Raw genomic sequence first — 13,715 nt, 5'->3', positions numbered from 1 at the left:
TTTACCTGGGGCCAAGTGTGTACTAACCACTTCATATCCTGTGTCTTCTGTAAGGCGCATTACAGACCAAGGGAGGCATGACCACCGCTTCCATTCTACAAGGGACAAAACTGAGGAAAGGACTCTCAAGTCACTTCATATTGGTCATTCATGTCACCACTGTAAAAACATAAATATCATTAATAGTAGACAACATCAGAATTTTACAGATAAGGCCTTGACTAACTTTTCAACTCATTATTAAACTCTTCCTCAGAACCAAAAAAGCCACTTTCTTTCCTAATTGACAGTATATGTAAGTTTACTTTTCTAAGAGAGGGCACTCCTGGGAGCTCAGACAGTAAAGAGTCTGCCTGCAATGCAGGAGACCTGGGTTCAATTCCTGGGTTGCGAAGATCTCCTGGAGAAGAAAATGGCTACCCACTTCAGTATTCTTGCCTGGAGAATCCCATGGTCAGGAGAGCCTGGTGAACCCCAGTCCATGGGGGTCACAAAGAGTGGGACATGACTGAGTGATTAACACTTGCTTTTCTAAAATTGGATGTCCTTGCCTCCACCACCTTGGTTTGATTCAGCTCTTTTTTTATCCTGATGGCAACAAGCTGTCTCCAAAGAGAGGTGGTACTATGTGTTTCTAAAAAGGACCAACTTGTTGTTCAATCTGGGGTCAGTTGAGATTTTGCCCCTGACTGTCTATGTGACTGTGGATGAGTTAGATAGCTTTTTTGAGCCTTCATTTTCCCATCTGTGAAATGGGGATAACCATAGCTACAACTCATAGGGTTATGGTAGACTTAAGCAAGATAATGCATACGCAGAACTTAAACTATGATAACTGCTTAATATATGTTTTTTTTTTTTTTTAAAGTTAAGCTATATTTGCACCTATAAGTGCTGGAGAGGATATGGAGAAAAGGGAACCCTCTTGCACTGTTGGTGGGAATGTAAATTGATACAGCCACTATGGAGAACAGTGTGGAGAGTTCTTAAAAAAAACTAGGAATAAAACCAAAATATGACCCAGCAACCCCACTACTGGGCATATATGCTATGAAAACCACAATTCTACAAAACACATGTACCCCAGGGTTCACTGCAGCACTATTTGCAATAGCCAGGACATGGAAGCAACCTAGATCTCCATGACAGATGAATGGATAAAGAAGTTGTGGTACATATATATAATGAAATATTACTCAGTCATAAACAGGAAGGAATTTGAGTCAGTTCTAGTGAGGTAAATGAACCTAGAGTCTGTTATACAGAGTGAAGTAAGTCAAAAAGAAAAACAAGTATCATGTGTTAACCTATATATATATGGAACCTAGAAAAATGGTACTGATGAACCTATTTTTCAGGGCAGCAATACAGATGCAGATGTAGAGAACAGACTTGTACACAGGGGAGGAAGTGGAGGGTGGATGAATTGAGACAGTAGCATTGAAACATATCCATTACCCTATGTAAAACAGACAGCCCGTGAGGATTTGTTGTATGATGCAGGGAGCTCAACCCAGTGCTCTGTGACACCCTAGAGGGGTGGGATGGAGTGGGAGAGACGGGAGGAAAGTTCAAGAGGAGGGGACATGTGTATACCCGTGGCCGATTCATGTTGATGATGTGTATACCCATGGCTGATTCATGTTGATGATATGTATACCCATGGCTGATTCATGTTGATGATGTGTATACCTATGGCTGATTCATGTTGATGATGTGTATACCTATGGCTGATTCATGTTGATGACGTGTATACCCATGGCTGATTCATGTTGATGTATGGTGGAAAACAGCACAACTTTGTAAAACGATCATCCTCCAATTAAAAATAAATTTAAAAAATTACCTGGTGGCTCAGTGGTAAAGAATCCTCCTGCCATTGCAGGAGACGTGGGTTTGATCCCTGGGTCGGGAGGATCCCCTGGAGAAGGAGATGGCAACCCACTTTAGTATTCTTGCCTGGGAAATCCAGTGGACAGAGGAGCCTGGCGGGGTACAGTCCAAGGGGTCACAAAAGAATCAGACACGACTTACTGACTAAACAACAACAAGAACAATAAATTAAAAAAAAAAAAAACTTAAGATAATTGAAAAACAAAAAACCAAAAATCTTAACTTGATGGCTCTCAGAAATTCTTACTGAATAAAATTATTGTATCAATAATTGTATGATTTGTCAAATTATTTTGAAAGTGTCTTTGCAGATACTTTTTTTGTTATAAAATTTTCACCTATAACTTGCAGTGTAAATGCTGTAACAGTCTTTGGTTTATCTCCTGCCCAATGATTGATGTCATGAAGATCTTGGAACCTATGATCACATGGCTTCATAAATGGGTGATTAAAAACTTTTGATCCTGTTCTAGGCATCAACATTTAAGACAGAGAGAGTACAGTAGTTAATGAGAAGAAACCAACAACTCTCTTTGGCCTGTAAAAATCTTCACTTGTTTATATAAGAACCAAGGTCTATATGTGCCAATCTTGATGGCTTTAGGACTATTTTGGAAAATTAAAAAGGGATTGAATAGGACCTGGAAATGAAATTATTTTTGTGGAATTTTTTTTAAGGTTAGTAACTGGATGTCAAGGGAAAACTTCATGGTTTTATTTTTAAAATAGCAAAGATCCTCACTCAACAAATACTCTAATCAGCTTGGTCAGTCATGTGAATTGGGAATGTGTAGTTCTGATAAGGCATGTGAGTAACATTCTTTGTCTATCTTCTGGTCTCTGGGTCATATTTTACCCTTGTTTTGTATTAACTATTCCAAAATGGTTAAAAGCAGAAAATACAGAAGTCTTCCAAAAAACTAAGCTCAGAGTGGTATTGGGGTGTGCTTTCACATCTGCTTGTATTTTGTTCTAAGTGTATGGTCACATGCCTATGTAGGCTGCGTATCTTGTCAAAAATCTTAGTCCAGTTTTGTATATTTAGAGTGTTTTTATACATAGTTCATTTGGGCTTCTAAATCAGGGGTTTTCCAAGTAGGTTTCACATAGCCCAGGGGTGTGGGATGAATGTATTAAAACCTGGATTGATATTTGTTATCTTAATGTTGCTGCTGTTGTCGCTAAGTCATGCCCGACTCATTGCAACCCCATGGACTGCAGCCTGCCAGGCTCCTCTGCCCTCCAGTATCTCCCAGTTCTACAAAGTATATAACACAGCACAAGAAGACAGAAATTTGTACACGTACTTCTATTAGGGGTAGGAGTGGGACATCTTTTGTTGGTAGCTGGTGAAAGATCAAAAAGATGAAGCAAGCCCTGCTCTAGTCTCCGTGTGTCTCCAAGTGTGGCTGGAGAAATGTTCCCATCTACGCTGCAGATCCCGGGGCCTCACCCAAGACCTGCTGAATCCAAGTCTCTGAGAGCTGGGACCCAGAAACTTACTTTTGTAAAATGAGCACACTCAAATTTGAGAACATCTGCTTTCCACTGGACATGTAGTAGTGATCCCCATTTCACAGATGAGGAAACTAAGGCACAGAAAAGTTAAGAAACTTAAACCGAAGGTCACACAATGAGCAAGAGGCACAGGTTGATTCCACCCTAGGTTGATTAAAAAAGAAGTGCGTGAGCATGAGTGCCCAGCCTGTGCTGTGTGGTCAGAACCTTTGAACACCCGGAGGTCACCACCCAAGGCTGCAGGGGTTTTAACTGCAGAGGCAACCCCTTTGTACTTATTCTAACAAGAGGAGCCAAGAGAAAAGTGACATCAGAGTCTCGAGTCACAAATATACATCCTTTCTTTTCTTGCCTCTCCAGGATTTGAAAGACTGAATTCAAGATGACTGAAAAGTGTGGTCAGTCGAGTTTCCTACTGCTTGGCCCCAAACATTGGTTTTCTTAAGGTTTTTGCCTCAATCTGGGTGTAAGTTCCTCAGGGTAACCTGCTGTTGTGATGGAGACCAAACTTGCACTGGATACTCAGTTCCACTCCACGCCCATCTTCCCAAAGACCACCAAGCAGCCTCCTTATTCAAAAGGAGACGGGCCATCTGAGTGAGGAAGTGACAATGTCAGTCGCTCAGTCGTGTCTGACTCTTTGTGACCGCATGGAGTATTATAGCCTGCCAGGCTCCTCCGTCCATGGGATTCTCCAGGCACGAATACTAGAATGGGTTGCTATGCCCTCCTCCAGGGGATCTTCCCAACCTAGGGATTGAACCCAGGTCTCCCACATTGCAGGTGGATTCTTTACCATCTGAGCCACCAGGGAAGACCCTGAGTGAGGAAGGTGAATAATAAACATAATTTTCTCTGTCATATTCATCCAGACAGTGCTTCCACAGCCCTGCATTCATACATTTATCACAACATATCCCAATCAAATAGTTAGCATTCAGAATCTTAATCAGTTGCATGATGTCTCTTCCACTATGTGTGAAGAGCTTTTAGTCTTTCATTCAACAAATAGTGTACTGAGTAATCACTTTGTGCCCATACTATCCTAGATCTGGGCAAAAGGTATGTGCTATAGTCACTTTAGTTGGGAAGAAATGCTAATAGTCAATGCCAAGCAACTAGCTTGAATGTGCTGGTAAGAGTCATTCATAATGGGCATATTTAATAGATTTGCCTAAAATGTTGTTTCTTAGAGTGCTTCAAAAGTTAGCCTATTACATGTCTACTATAACCTAACACATTGGAGGAACTTACAGGCTTAGTAAACAAATGAATGAGTAATTTACCCCCATAAATTAACACAGAAAGTGTCTACCATGAAAAACAAATGCCAGCTTGTTTCTTTAATCATCACCAGCTCTAAAATAGCAGGTTTTAAAATGAATGAGGTTTAATCTGGAAGAAAAAAAGAACAGAAAGCAAGAATTCCCACATTTTCATCATATAGACTCATTGGACAAATAGGAGCCCCATTGGTGAGTAAAGTTCAAATTCAAGGCCAGGGGCCACATTCTTATGTCTGCACACAGATTACAAAACTAAGGAAGTCAGATCTATGCTCACATACTTGCTTTTGGTGCCTCCTTTATTCTTCCTAAGGCCTCCCATTGGGAGATACCGATGAAGAGTTAAGATGAGAAGGGGTGAGGAGGTGGGGGGCAAGATAGGAACAGGGAATTAAGCAGTATACTCTGTATAAAATAAATAAGCTACAAGGACATAATGAACAATATAGGGAATATAGCTGAACTTTTATAATATTCATAACTACAGATGGAGTATAACCTTTACAATTTTTAAATAACTTTGTACGCCTGAAACATATAATATTGTACATCAATTATACTTCAATTTAAAAAAAGACTGGGGGGAGGAGCTAAGATGGCAGAGGAATAGGATGGGGAGACCACTTTCTCCCCCACAAATTCATCGAAAGAACATTTGAACGCTGAGCAAACTTCACAAAACAACTTCTGATCGCTAGCAGAGGACAGCAGGCACCCAGAAAAGCAGCCCATCGTCTTTGAAAGGAGGTGGGACAAAATACAAAAGATAAAAAGAGAGACAAAAGAGCTGGGGACGGAGACCCGTCTCTGGAAGGGAGTCGTAATAGAGGAAGTTTCCAAACACCAGGAAACCCTCTCACTGGCAGGTCTGGAGGAAGTTTTCGAATCTCGGAGGGCAACCTAACTGGGAGGAAAAATAAATAAAACCCACAGATTACATGCCTAAAAGCAACTCCCAGCAGAAAAGTACCCCAGATGCCCGCATCCGCCACCAGCAAGTGGGGGCTGAACGGAGAGGAGCGGGCGGCATTGCTTAGGGGAAGGACCTGCCCGAAAGCCCTGAGGGCAATCGGAGGGAGCTTTTGTGAGATAGCAACTTAAACTGTGGAATTAACCAGCCCGAACACAGTGCCGGCTGTTCGCAGAACAAAGGGACTGAGCAATTCCAGAGAAGAGCTAGCCGGCTGCAGACTGGCCCATCCCTGCTGGAGGCAGGAGGCAGGGGGGAGGGAAAAGGGGTAAACTGGGCCCCAAGGACCGCATCCCCTACCACACTGCAAACAGGTCTCCGTTTCTAAGCAAAGACCTCCTGAGATTCTGGATGGTCAACATCCGCAGGGAGGGTCGCGGCTAGAGGCCAGCTCCCGAGAACAGAGAGAGGGCGCAGGCACCCGACTGGCATGCAGGGAAACTGAGGCTGGGGCCGCGGAGGGGAGAAGGCGCGCCGCACCCAGGGAGGAGGCGCCCGTCAAGCGCCTGGCGGCCTGAGCTGCTCGCCGGGGAAGGCACAAAACGCAGGCCCAACCGAGTCCGCGCCTTTGTGGAGGACCCGAAAACTGGAACCGCACGCAACGCAGGGCCCACTCCATATAGAGCAGCCGGGAGCCCGAGCAGCGTGGACGGGGGCAACGCAGGGCCCGCTCCACACAGAGCAGCCCGGAGCCCGAGCAGCGTGGACGGGGGCAGCGCAGGGCCCGCTCCACACAGAGCAGCCCGGAGCCCGAGCAGCGTGGACGGGGGCAGCGCAGGGCCCGCTCCATGTAGAGCAGCCCGGAGCCCGAGCAGCGTGGACGGGGGCAACGCAGGGCCCGCTCCATACAGAGCAGCCGGGAGCCCGAGCAGCGTGGACGGGGGCAGCGCAGGGCCCGCTCCATACAGAGCAGCCGGGAGCCCGAGCAGCGTGGACGGGGGCAGCGCAGGGCCCGCTCCATGTAGAGCAGCCGGGAGCCCGAGCAGCGTGGACGGGGGCAGCGCAGGGCCCGCTCCACACAGAGCAGCCGGGAGCCCGAGCAGCGTGGACGGGGGCAGCGCAGGGCCCGCTCCATGTAGAGCAGCCGGGAGCCCGAGCAGCGTGGACGGGGGCAGCGCAGGGCCCGCTCCATACAGAGCAGCCCGGAGCCCGAGCAGCGTGGACGGGGGCAACGCAGGGCCCGCTCCATGTAGAGCAGCCGGGAGCCCGAGGAGTGTGGACGGGGGCAACGCAGGGCCCGCTCCATGTAGAGCAGCTGGGAGCCTGAGCAGCGTGGACGGGGGCAACGCAGGGCCCGCTCCATACAGCGCAGCCCGGAGCCCGAGCAGCGTGGACGGGGAGAGCACACACCCGTGAGTGGGGCAAACCCAGTGTGGCCGGAACACGGTGAGTGCTCCCCACACACAGCGGTATCTGCCTGCAGCGCCCCGCCCTCCCCGCAGCAGGACTGAACCAGCGAACCTGAGCAAGAGGCCACCTCCGCCCGCCTGTGTCAGGGCGGAAATTAGACACTGAAGAGACGGCAAACAGAAGCCAAATAAACAAAGGGAACCGCTTCAGAAGGGACCGCTGCAACAGATTAAAATCCCTGTAGGTAACACCGACTACACTGGAAGGGGCCTGTAGATATCGAGAAGTGTAAGCTGGAACGAGGAGCTATCTGAAACTGAGCCGAACCCACACTGACCGCAACAGCGCCAGAGAAATTCCTAGCTTTGTTTTTAGGTTTTTTTTAACTAAAAAAAATTTTTTTTCTTTTCATTTTTTAAAATTTTTTCTCTTTTATTTTCTTTTAAAATTCCCTATTACTCCTCCATTACTCCTTAACTTTCATTTTCATATATTTTTACTATTTTTGAATTAAAATTAAAAAAAACTTTTTTCTCTTATTTTCTTTTAAAGTCCTCTATTACTCCTTAATTTTCATTTTCATTTCACTATAACCTTGCAAAAAAAAAAAAAAAAAGAGGCCCTATTTTTAAATCGAACTTCATATATATTTCTTAACTTTTGGGTTTTTTTTTTGTTTGTTTTTAATATTGTATTTTTAAGAGTGTAACCTCTACTCTAGATTTTTAATCTTTGTTTTTCAGTATGTGATATAAATTTTGGACATTTAAGAATCCAATATTCAGTTCCCATTTTTACTCAGGCGTGTGTTGTTTACTCTCTCCCACTTCTGACTCTCTGTTTTCTACCTCAGAAGACCTCTGTTTCCTCCCTCCCCCTTCTCTTCCCAATCCAATTCTGCGAATATTTGTGGGTGTCTGGGCTACGGACAACACTTTGGGAACAGAGAACTTTGTAGATCTGTCTCTCTCCTCGTGAGCCCCCCTTTTCTCCTCCTGCCCATCTCTATCTCCCTCCTCCCTCTCCTCTTCCTCATGTAACTCTGTGAACCTCTCTGGGTGTCCCTCATGGTGGAGAATCTTTTCACCATTAACCTAGAAGTCTTATTATCAGTGCTGTATGGTTGGAGAAGTGTTGAGGCTACTGGAAGAATAAGACTGAAATCCAGAGGCAGGAGACTTAAGCCCCAAACCTGAGAACACCAGAGAACTCCTGACTACACAGAACATTAATTAATAAGAGATCATCCAAAAGCCTCCATACCTACACTGAAACCAACCACCACCCAAGAGCCAGTAAGTTCCAGAGCAAGACATACCACGCAAATTCTCCAGCAATGCAGGAACATAGCCTTGAACGCCAACATACAGACTGCCCAAGCTCACACCTAACACATAGACCCATCTCAAAACTCACTACTGGACACTCCATTGCTCTCCAAAGAGAAGAAATCCAGTTTCACGCACCAGCATACCGACGCAAGCTTCCCTAACCAGGAAACCTTAACAAGCCAATCGTCTAACCCCACCCACTGGGTGAAACCTCCAGAATAAAAAGGAACCACAGACCTCCAGAATACAGAAAGGCCACTCCAGACACAGCAATCTAAACAAGATGAAAAGGCGGAGAAATACCCAGCAGGTAAAGGAACATGAAAAATGCCCAACCAAGTCTAACAAAAGAGGAGGAGATAGGGAATCTACCTGAAAAAGAATTTAGAATAATGATAATAAAAATGATCCAAAATCTGGAAAACAAAATGGAGTTACAGATAAATAGCCTGGAGACAAAGATTGAGAAGATGCAAGAAATGCTTAATAAGGACCTAGAAGAAATAAAAAAAGAGTCAATTAAAAATGAATAATGCAATAAATGAGATCAAAAACACTCTGGAGGGAACCAAGAGTAGAATAACAGAGACAGAAGATAGGATAAGTGAGGTAGAAGATAAAATGGTGGAAATAAATGAAGCAGAGAGAAAAAAAGAATCAAAAGAAATGAGGACAACCTCAGGGACCTCTGGGACAATGTGAAACGCCCCAACATTCGAATCATAGGAGTCCCAGAAGAAGAAGACAAAAAGAAAGGCCATGAGAAAATACTTGAGGAGATAATAGCTGAAAACTTCCCTAAAATGGGGAAGGAAATAGTTACACAGGTCCAAGAAACCCAGAGAGTCCCAAACAGGATAAACCCAAGGCAAAACACCCCAAGACACATATTAATCAAATTAACAAAGATCAAACACAAAGAACAAATACTAAAAGCAGCAAGGGAGAAACAACAAATAACACACAAAGGGATTCCCATAAGGATAACAGCTGATCTATCATAGAAACCCTCCAGGCCAGAAGGGAATGGCAGGATATACTTAAAGTAATGAAAGAGAATAACCTACAACCCAGATTACTGTACCCAGCAAGGATCTCATTCAGATATGAAGGAGAATTCAAAAGCTTTATAGACAAGCAAAAGCTGAGAGAATTCAGCACCACCAAACCAGCTCTTCAACAAATGCTAAAGGATCTTCTCTAGACAGGAAACACAGAAAGGTTGTATAAACGCAAACCCAAAACAACAAAGTAAATGGCAATGGGACCATACCTATCAATAATTACCTTAAATGTAAATGAGTTGAATGCCCCAACCAAAAGACAAAGACTGGCTGAATGGATACAAAAACAAGACCCCTGTATATGCTGTCTACAAGAGACCCACCTCAAAACAAGGGACACATACAGACTTAAAGTGAAGGGCTGGAAAAGAATACTTCACGCAAATGGAGACCAAAAGAAAGCAGGAGTCGCAATACTCATATCAGACAAAATAGACTTTCAAATAAAGGATGTGAAAAGAGACAAAGAAGGACACTACATAATGATCAAAGGATCAATCCAAGAAGAAGATATAACAATTATAAATATATATGCACCCAACATAGGAGCACCGCAATATGTACGGCAAACGCTAACGAGTATGAAAGTGGCAGTTAACAGTAACACAATAATAGTGGGAGACTTTAATACCCCACTCACAACTATGGATAGATCAACTAAACAGAAAATTAACAAGGAAACACAAACTTTAAATGACACAATAGACCAGCTAGACTTAATTGATATCTATAGGACATTTCACCCCAAAACAGTCAATTTCACCTTTTTCTCAAGTGAACACAGAACCTTCTCCAGAATAGATCACATCCTGGGCCATAAATCTAGCCTTGGGAAATTCAAAAAAACAAATCATTCCAGTCATCTTTTCTGACCACAGTGCAGTAAGATTAGATCTCAATTACAGGAAAAAATTTTTAAAAATTCAAACATATGGAGGCTAAATAATACACTTTTTGAATAACCAACAAATCATAGAAGAAATAAAAAAAGAAATCAAAATATGCCTAGAAATGAATGAAAATGAAAACACAACAACCCAAAACCTGTGGGACACTATAAAAGCAGTGCTAAGGGGAAGGTTCATAGCATTACAGGCTTACCTCAAGAAACAAGAAAAAATTCAAATAAGTAACCTAACTCTACACCTAAAGCAACCAGAGAAGGAAGAAATGAAGAACCCCAGGGTTAGTAGAAGGAAAGAAATCTTAAAAATTAGGGCAGAAATAAATGCAAAAGAAACTAAAGAGACCATAGCAAAAATCAACAAAGCTAAAAGCTGGTTTTTTGAAAAAAATAAACAAAATTGACAAATCGTTAGTAAGACTCATTAAGAAACAAAGAGAGAAGAACTAAATTAACAAAATTAGAAATGAAAATGGAGAGGTCACAACAGACAACACTGAAATACAAAGGATCATAAGAGACTACTACCAGCAGCTCTATGCCAATAAAATGGACAACTTTGAAGAAATGGACAAATTCTTAGAAAAGTATAACTTTCCAAAACTGAACCAGAAAGAAATAGAAGATCTTAACAGAACCATCACAAGCAAGGAAATTGAAACTGTAATCAGAAATCTTCCAGCAAACAAAAGTTCAGGACCAGATGGCTTCACAGCTGAATTCTACCAAAAATATAGAGAAGAGCTAACACCTATCTTACTCAAACTCTTCCAGAAAATTGCAGATGAAGGTAAACTTCCAAACTCATTCTATGAGGCCACCATCACCCTAATTCCAAAACCAGACAAAGATGCCACAAAAAAAGAAAACTACAGGCCAATATCACTGATGAACATAGATGCAAAAATCCTTAATAAAATTCTAGCAAACAGAATCCAACAACATATTGAAAAAATCATACATCATGACCAAGTGGGTTTTATCCCAGGAATGCAAGGATTCTTTAATATCTGCAAATCAATGTAATACACCACATTAACAAATTGAAAGATTAAAAACCATATGATTATCTCAATAGATGCAGAAAAAGCCTTTGACAGAATTCAACACCCATTCATGATTAAAACTCTCCAGAAAGCAGGAATAGAAGGAACATACCTCAACATAATAAAAGCTATATATGACAAACCCACAGCAAGCATTACCCTCAATGGTGAAAAATTGAAAGCATTTCCCCTAAAATCAGGAACAAGACAAGGGTGCCCACTCTCACCACTACTATTCAACATAGTTTTGGAAGTTTTGGTCACAGCAATCAGAACAGATAAAGAAGTAAAAGGAATCCAGATAGGAAAAGAAGTGAAACTCTCACTGTTTGCAGATGACATGATCCTCTACATAGAAAACCCTAAAGACTCCACCAGAAAATTACTAGAACTAATCAATGAATATAGTAACGTTGCAGGATGTAAAATTAATACACAGAAATCCCTTGCATTCCTATACACTAACAATGAGAAAACAGAAAGAGAAATTAAGGAAACAATACCATTCACCATTGCAACAAAAAGAATAAAATACTTAGGAGTATATCTACCTAAAGAAACAAAAGACCTATACAGAAAAAATTATAAACCACTGATGAAAGAAATCAAAGAGGACACAAACAGATGGAGAAATATACCGTGTTCACGGATTGGAAGAATCAATATTGTCAAAAGGACTATACTACCCAAAGCAATCTATAGATTCAGTGCAATCCCTATCAAGCTACCAACGGTATTTTTCACAGAACTAGAACAAATAATTTCACAATTTGTATGGAAATACAAAAAATGTCAAATAGCCAAAGTAATCTTGAGAAAGAAGAATGGAACTGGAGGAATCAACCTGCCTGACTTCAAACTATACTACAAAGCCACAGTCATTAAGACAGTATGGTACTGGCACAAAGACAGAAATATAGACCAATGGAACAGAATAGAAAGCCCAGAGATAAATACACGAACCTATGGACACCTTATCTTCGACAAAGGAGGCAAGGATATACAATGGAAAAAAGACAACCTCTTTTAACAAGTGGTGCTGGGAAAACTGGTCAACCACTTATAAAAGAATGAAACTAGAATACTTTCTAACACCATACACAAAAATAAACTCAAAATGGATTAAAGATCTAAATGTAAGACCAGAAACTATAAAACTCCTAGAGGAGAACATAGGCAAAACACTCTCTGATATGAATCACAGCAGAATCCTCTATGACCCACCTCCCAGAATATTGGAAATAAAAGCAAAAATAAACAAATGGGACCTAATGAAACTTAAAAGCTTTTGCACAACAAAGGAAACCATAAGCAAGGTGAAAAGACAACCCTCAGAGTGGGAGAAAATAATAGCAAACGAAGCAACAGACAAAGGATTAATCTCAAAAATATACAAGCAACTCCTGCAGCTCAATTCCAGAAAAATAAATGACCCAATCAAAAAATGGGCCAAAGAACTAAAGAGACATTTCTCCAAAGAAGACATACAGATGGCTAACAAACACATGAAAAGATGCTCAACATCACTCATTATCAGAGAAATGCAAATCAAAACCTCAAGGAGGTACCATTACACGCCAGTCAGGATGGCTGCTATCCAAAAGTCTACAAGCAATAAATGCTGGAGAGGCTGTGGAGAAAAGGGAACCCTCTTACACTATTGGTGGGAATGCAAACTAGGACAGCCGCTATGGAGAACAGTGTGGAGATTTCTTAAAAAACTGGAAATAGAACTGCCACATGACCTAGTAATCCCACTCCTGGGCATACACACCGAGGAAACCAGATCTGAAAGAGACACGTGCACCCCAATGTTCATTGCAGCACTGTTTATAATAGCCAGGACATGGAAGCAACCTAGATGCCCATCAGCAGACGAATGGATAAGGAAGCTGTGGTACATATACACCTTGGAATATTACTCAGCCATTAAAAAGAATTTATTTGAATCAGTTCTAATGAGATGGATGAAACTGGAGCCCATTATACAGAGTGAAGTAAGCCAGAAAGATAAAGACCAATACAGTATACTAACGCATATACATGGAACTTAGAAAGATGGTAATGATAACTCTATATGCAAAACAGAAAAAGAGACACAGATGTACAGAACAGACTTTTGGACTCTGTGGGAGAAGGCGAGGGTGGGATGTTTTGAGAGAACAGCATCGAAACATGTATATTATCAAGTGTGAAACAGATCACCAGCCCAGGCTGGATGCATGAGACAAGTGCTCGGGGCTGGTGCACTGGGAAGACCCAGAGGGATGGGGTGGGGAGGGAGGTGGGAAAGGGGATCGGGATGGGGAACACATGTAAATCCATGGCTGATTCATGTCAATGTATGGCAAAA

The sequence above is a fragment of the Muntiacus reevesi genome, chromosome 16 (assembly GCF_963930625.1).
Source record: "Muntiacus reevesi chromosome 16, mMunRee1.1, whole genome shotgun sequence".
Classification (NCBI taxonomy): Eukaryota; Metazoa; Chordata; class Mammalia; order Artiodactyla; family Cervidae; genus Muntiacus; species Muntiacus reevesi.
The sequence above is the reverse complement of the archived record's forward strand: the minus strand, read 5'-3'. Positions refer to the sequence as shown.